This window comes from Ailuropoda melanoleuca, chromosome 15 (genome assembly GCF_002007445.2).
Source record: "Ailuropoda melanoleuca isolate Jingjing chromosome 15, ASM200744v2, whole genome shotgun sequence".
In the NCBI taxonomy this organism is placed as follows: Eukaryota; Metazoa; Chordata; class Mammalia; order Carnivora; family Ursidae; genus Ailuropoda; species Ailuropoda melanoleuca.
The window spans coordinates 4,697,273-4,704,534 of record NC_048232.1 but is presented as its reverse complement, the minus strand read 5'-3'; the positions used below and the strand labels follow the sequence as shown (position 1 = coordinate 4,704,534).

Below are 7,262 nucleotides of genomic sequence, written 5' to 3'. Positions count from 1 at the left end.
CTGGCTTGAATGGGAGCGGGAAATCGCTAGCAGGTGACTGTAGCGTTCACAGGGCTAGAGTCTCGGGCCTTCCAACTAAAACCATTCCTGACAGCAACTCGTCCTCCCCACATGTGCTCCCCAGACGTGGGTTATTTGCAGGACGCCCGGAGCGAGCGGTGCTAAATGTATAGCAGTGGGGGCTGCGTGTGTGACGGCTGAGGTCATGGTTATTCATTTCAAGCTGTAAAGACATTTGGTTTTAAAAACCACAGCGACTCCACTGGGATTGGCTTTCAGAGAAGAAAAACAGCCCCAGAGTTCTTTTCCTGTCCAAAGCCGGTGGGATCGATCTGCACTTACCTCACTGGCCCCCACTTAACCCTTTGGGGTAGGAGGAGGTCCTGCCAGCTCTAACTTGCTCCTCTTGGAGGAGGATGCGGTGAGTCGCTGTGAACTCACTAAGAATGTGTCTGATGCCTCTGGTCTCAAACCAGAGGCACAAAAACTGCTAAGAAATTATACAAGACTCAGAAAAAGACATCTCGGGGCATTGCAGGAGGCCTTTGGATAAGTCCATTTCTGGAACCAGTTCCCTCTTCTGTGGCATAAATGTGGCTGGGGGGACAAGGACTGGAGTATTTCTCAATCCCTCCACGGCTTGCATTGTGCAAGGCCATGAGCACACTCCGTCACACACTGCACGTCTGTGTTTAATCAGCACGCTGCCTCTCCCATGACGGGCGTTTCTTGGAGGTCAGGGGCCACATCTGGGTACACATGGCTATTTTTCTACTTCTTCCTGCCCCTCTGGGTTCACTACTCTTGAACCAAATAGGTTAGATGAGAGGCGGGGAGGTGACTAGGGGTATTTTAAATATGCCTCCCTTTCCACGGCGGTGCCACAGACGTGCAGCAGGGAAAGCCAAGGGGAGATGGATGGGAATGTTGGTGACGGTGTGGGGGCGGGGAAATGGGGGGTGGGGGGACTTGCCTTTACTTTGTGCAGAGATGTCCAGGTTGATGGTAAATCCAAGGGAAGGTGCGACAAGTGACCGTCATCCCTCCCAAAGGGTGGCTCTTCCCAGGCCTCTGGAGCACAAAAGGGGTCTTTGCTGTCACTGAGCCGCCTTTGAACACATGCAACAACAGCACAATGTAAGACGAGTGCACCCTAAATCAGTGGTCTACTTAACAAATGGCAATTTAGCAAGACTGCTCTCGCAGAGAAAAAAAGACTGGAAGGACACGTGTTGCCACGGTAACAGTATACATGATTTGCATTTTCTTCTGCTTGCTCATTTGTAGTTTCTAAATTGTCAACCACAGATACAGACGGATTATTTCAGGAATGAGAAAAAGATTTTCATCCCATTTAATGGGTAATTTAGGAACGGTAGAGCCGCGGACGGGGGTGGAGGGAGGAGTTTCTCAAGATGGGTTCCTATGGCCCCAGGGACAGAACTGTGCCCATTCTTCCTCCTGTGGGGATTTGGGCAATTCTACACACTCCTCTTCCCAAAGCCAGACTCCTACCTCTTGGTTTCTGGCTTTGATATCAGCACCTCACACGGAACAACACGACTGCGTCTGTGTGACGTTCAGACTGCCCTGAGCCCAGACCTGGGTGAATCGCGCCTCCTTGCGTCTCACGCCCGCAGGTCTGTGGGCCCCGTGCTGCCTTGCCAGAGGTCAGCTCCGCTCAGCAGCTCGCCTCCCCAAATCCTTAAGCAAGCCACTCGAAAGGGGCGATTCTGGCCTTTTCCTCTTGAGTTCTTTTCTCTTTCTCTTGTCGTCCCACCCAGCTTTATGGAGATGCAGTTATCATATAATACTGTATACATTTAAGGTGTACAAAGTAGAGATTCATATATATATATATATATATATCACAAAATACACATATATATTGCAAAATGATTACCACAGGAACATGAGTTAGCACATCCAAAAATACAGAACACCTCTCGAATTTGCGTCTCATCTCACGCAGGGCCGGGCTAATCTTGTCTGGATTGTTACCATTTTAGCACGTAAGAGATTTTTTTTTTTTTAGATTTTATTTATTTATGTGACAGAGAGATAGCCAGTGAGAGAGGGAACACCGCAGGGGAGTGGGAGAGGAAGAAGCAGGCTCCCAGCCGAGGAGACCGATGTGGGACTCGATCCCGGAACGCCGGGATCACGCCCTGAGCTGAAGGCAGACGCTTAACCGCTGTGGTACCCAGGCGCCCCAGCACGTAAGTGATTTCTAATGGCCTGGCTTGGGGCTACATATATATGAAACATCAAGAAATAAATGCAAAATGCAATCACTTTGGAGTGGCACTGATAGCGTCTTACCTGAGTCCTGAGACTCTACAGACAAGGACTTGAAGACATCCCAGAGGCAGTGGGGCAACTATACAAAGAGGAAGAGCTCTGAACGTCAGGGGCATGACCCCATGAGCAGGCGAGATAGGCAGGGAAAGGCCACGAAGACTTGTTTGTCACAGGTCACCTGTTTGCATTCACCTCCTGGGTGGCCAAGGAGCCGTTGTTGCCCGCGTGGCCTGGAGGGGCTCCCGGAACAGACATCAGCCCCTAGAGATGTACTTAAATAACCAAGAGAATGGGAGGTACAACCAGTGAGAACTAGGCCCTCGACAAGCACAGCCCCAGGGGCGGGTTGGCAAAAGCTCCCAGCCGTGGGGGCATCAGCGTTTGGAGGCTGGGAGTCCTGCACCAAAAGGCTCCAGCCTGAGTCTAGGCCACATTCCAAAGGATTTGTCTGCAGCGGTGTGTGGCTGCTGGGGCCACACGGGCTGGAGCCAGCCTCCCCTCTGCCACTGGCCTAGCTCACGGCTCATTCATCTCCCACAGCTGTCAGGCCAGAGGACAGCAGGTGACAGCAGGCCGGCTCATTGTTCCCAGGAAGCCTTTAGCTACGCCTGCCACCCCCTCCGTGCAGGCACACAGACCTCCAGCTTAGCGCGTTTCCTGCTGGGAGGCCCGCTCTCCCAGCCACTGTGACCCGGAAAGGCCTCGGTCCAGACCCAGCCCTTGAAAGTTCCCCATCTCTGGGCCCTGGGGCCTCTCGGGGGATTCGTGATGTACAGACACAGGTGCCACTCGCCCCTGGGGAGCTCTGCCGGGGGCCCTGATGGCTGTGGGTCAGAGAGCACATTCCAGGCCCAGCCCCCCACCCCCGCCACCCCGCGTGGCAGCTCGCCCCCCCAAACTTCAAGCAGGTCACTTACGTTTAATGGCTTAGTTGGGTACTTTATGTATCTATGTGAAGCATCGGAGAAATAAATGCAGAGGACAATTGTGTTTGACCCACACTGATAGCATCCTGCAGAGATTCTCAGAAACTGTGAGATGCGTTCTTCAAGGCCTCCGGGAGTGAAGCTTGCCAACTATGGCAGGAGAAAGCCAGACCAGCAGGGGACTCTGATGAGCTGGAGGTGTGGGCAGTCGGGTCTCGCTCCCTCTGGAGGGAAGGCTGGCCGCCTCCCTCCTTCCTCTGCTCTCCCATCTCGGACCTTCCCCTCTCTGTCACCCCAATGCTTTCCCCCCATCTTTGGTGGTGAGAGCGGCCAGTGAGCATGAGGAGAAACAGAGTCTCAGTGAGGTTGGGGGCCAGGGACAAACTGTGGAGGAGGGAGGCAGTTAGGCCGGGGGCTGGGCAGCCAGATCAGAAGAATGTGTGAAATCACAGGAAGCTAGGGCCAATGGAAGCGTGGAGTCACATCGAACTTTGAACTTTAAATTCGTGACTCCTGGCAAACGGGCTCCTCATGGAGCTGCTTAAAAATATGCCATTTAATTAGCCTGCTTAAGTCATCTGTGAGGGCAATTACTTAGCGTCCCTGTATTAGATTTTCCAGTCTGAAAACTGGAGTCATCATTCTGCACCCCCCCCCGCCCCTGCCCCCTGGAGTCTGCTGAGTCTGCTGTCTCCCTCTTCCTTTTGCTGACCCAACTGCCCCTGAGCTGTCCTCCTCCTCATCTCCCCGCACCCGGTGCCTCCTGGGTCACAAGCAAGTGAGGGGGAACCCAATAAACTGGCTTCAAAACAGCTTTGCTAAGCCCCCTGGGGACACCAGTCTCCCTGGCTCCTGCTCCCCATTTCTCTGCCACGTGGTCCCAGCTGTGCCCATGGTGAGGCTGTCACTCAGTGGCCCAGAGTACATGCCGATTTTTAGGCGGCTCCCAGTGCATGCCAGCCTCTCTCTGGGGGCACTTCCCAAGGTCCCCAGGTCCTCCCCCCAGACCCACAGTTGCTGAGCATGCTTTGGTTTTCTTGAGGAAAAGCAGCTCTGGCCAGGGGCACCCTGAAATCTAGCACAGGAGATACTGGGGATGACAAGGTGATGGGCTCCCGGAGAGAGGAAACAGTTGCTAGGTTTTGGGTGGGCTCTCCTTGGAGTAGATAAGGGGGACGACCGGGTCTGGTGACCACAGGGTCCTGGCTGTGAGGCCTGCCTTTAACTCCATGACACAAGGGCTCTCGGGCACTGGGATGAGGTGAGGCAGGTGCGGTGCTCTGGCCCTACATTTAAAGAGGTGCTCTCTCTCAAGAGCAAGCAATTCTCTCCTGGTTCCCCTCTCCCCTTTGGGGCACCCTCAGGCCCCCAGTGGGGTGCTAGATGGAAAGCGCCAGAATGAGAGTCTGCGTGGCTGCCATCCCCCAGATTACGTCCCTGCACCTGAGTGTTCCCTTCTGTAAAATGGTTGCGGTAAAACCCTTAAAGGCCTGCCCTACCTACTTTTGCAGGCTTGCTGTGAACACTTAACCTGTCCTGTGAGAGGATGGCAGCCCCCTCCCAGTGCACCCAGTGCCGGGGTGCAGCCGTGCAAGCTGCTGGGACTGTCCCCAGGAGCCTGCTCTTGTCCCGCCAGCTCAGCATCTCCAGCGAGGAGGCTCACTCGGGGTAGAGAGGGTCAGAGAGGGTCGCCAGGGCTGAAGGCACTGGCCAAGACCTCCAGCCTGGGGCCCTGGAAGGAAGGCCTCCAGTGCCGCTGCCAAACTTCCTCCAAGAACAATGAGAGAGGAGATGCTGTTTTCCCTGATGGGGAAGCCGGTGGGGCGGGGCGGCTGCGGGTCTTGGCCAGGTCAGGCAGAGCACCGGGAAGGGCTCTCCATGAAGCAGGCATCACCCTGCCCAGCCCTCCCCAGGGCCCCTGGGCCAGCCTTAGGAGCTGGTTTCTCCTGCTCTCCAGGGTCAAGGTTGGTCATTGCCACTAGTGTTAATGGCTACCAACACCGTACAAGCCACTTGCCATCAGTACCCACCTAAGATGTTTTTGTGAAGACGCTATCTGCACTTTCTAGAAGATTCCAAGCTACTTACAGAACACGCAGACCAGCATGGCAGAATGAAAGGCAGCACGGAGGGCTAAAGCCAGGGACTCTGGAGCCTGTCACCCTGGTGTGAATCCTGAGTTGGCTGCTTACTGGAAATATGCCCTGGGCATGTTCCTTAATTGCTCTGTGCCTCAGTTTCCCCTCTGAAAATGGGAATGAGGGTAATTATGGCATCCACTGCACTAAGCTGCTATGAGGAGCAAATGAGTCACTGTTTGCAAAGCCCTCAGAACAGCCTCTAGGGTTACATCCACCCAGGGCCTGTAAAATAAGTAACATATAAGGGGGAAATCAGAATGTGGCCACACAGATGGGAAGAGACGGTATGCAGTTTTTAAGGTGAGGTCTGGCAGTTTTCCAGCACGGGTTTTGTTTTCAAGCCTAGTTTCAGTTGCTCTATGTTTGGGGTTTGTGGGCGTGGCTCTCCCAAGAGCAGTGGCCTGCAGTCTTGCAAATCATCCTGTAAATCACTTCTCTGACATGTTGGGGTGGACGGCAAGGGTTCCAGGGGCTCCTGAAATCAGTGCTGCCGTGTGTAATGAGAAAGGCTTTGGCTGAGGTCACGGAGCACGATGACATCTGAGGTAGTGTGTGGGGGGATTCAGACAAATCGAGGGACTGGGTGAGAACAGGACAAGGGGACCTTTATATAATGTTACAACCCCGTTGGGTAGGGCCATCTGAGTCCTCCCAAGACTCAGGAACACAGATAAAGACGGTGACTTCCCTCTGCTCCAGCCCAGGCTAGATGCAGAGCTGGGGTGGAAAATATGCTTTCCTGGCACCCATGGGTCCTCAGAAGAGTGGGTCCCTGTGACGCACCCACAGGGGGACAGCCCTCTCAGTAGTGGGTCCCACCAAGGGCCATAATGTGGGCTGGCAGCTTGTAGGCTCAGCCTGTGCTGGGGAGAGAGAGGGTCATTGGTCCCTCTAACTGATGGAGCTCCCTGGGTACGGACCTTACCCCTAACGGGCATAGCCTGACGGTATCAGGGCGGCTGGGAGTTTGGAGGTTGAGTTGTGCAAGTGTATTGAGGCTGGCCGGACATTCAGAGTCCACGGCCTTTCAGGCAAAAATAACTCCTGAAGCTTTTAAAAGCACACAGCTGAGTCACTGATAACCAGTGAAAACCACTGACAAACGTTCACTATGCTCCAGGTGCTCATCGTAGGAGCTTTATCTCCATTGTACAGACAACGGACACACAGAGAGGGTAAGTAACTGTTTCAAGGACACACAACTTACAAACACTAGAGCTCCATTCAAACCCAGCCAGTTCGGCTTCAGAATTCTTGCTCTTGATCACAACATTCAACAGCCCCAGAGCTGTAGCCTGACATACCTATGCTTTAACAGGGCACTGCAACCCGGATTCAGAATCCATCAGCCACCAACTTCCAAGACCTGTGCGAGTGACCTGAGGGAGACCCAGCCCCGGAGCAGGGCAGGGGAGCCAGTGATAAACCAGTGCGCCCCCGAGGGGGCCCCCCTCCCACCCGCAGCTGCTTTCGAAGACGCCCGGGCTCCTATTGGCTCCCATGGGGTTTGTGAGTGATTAGAACCCTCTAGACAATTTCCCTGCAGCCGAACCTCCCCCACAGTGATTTTCTCAAAATTACTGGTTTGGGCCCATTCTCCTCCTCTCTTATGAATAAGTCCCCAGTCATCTGAAGCACGCTCTGCCCGCAGCTCTGTGTCATCTGTGAGTCTGAGCGACCTGTTTTCATTCCAGTCACTGATTAAACAATGAAAGAGCAGGAAGGGGCAAAGACGAGTTCTTCGCTTAAAGTTACTTAATCAACTACAGATGGGTCCCCCGCTGGATCTCGCCCTGTGCATTTATCCGCAAGGGTGTAACAGGAAAGCTCCTCGGCCCCCACCACCCTGCGGCTGCTCTCCCAGCTTCCAGGCTTCTGCGGCCCCTGTTTACCT

At 54.2% G+C, this 7,262-nt stretch overlaps 1 long non-coding RNA gene and 1 other non-coding gene across 2 annotated transcripts; one reads left to right on the top strand and one right to left on the bottom strand.

Annotated features, from left to right (window-relative positions):
• Positions 1-1,928: 1,928 nt before the first annotated feature.
• Positions 1,929-2,030, bottom strand: LOC117796564. The gene has a single exon (XR_004621115.1). It is a non-coding gene; the product is annotated as a U6 spliceosomal RNA (small nuclear RNA).
• Positions 2,031-5,815: 3,785 nt separating this feature from the next.
• Positions 5,816-6,819, top strand: LOC117796467. The gene is made up of 3 exons (XR_004620997.1): positions 5,816-5,913; positions 6,489-6,543; positions 6,687-6,819. It is a non-coding gene; the product is annotated as an uncharacterized LOC117796467 (long non-coding RNA).
• The last annotated feature ends 443 nt before the right edge of the window (positions 6,820-7,262 follow it).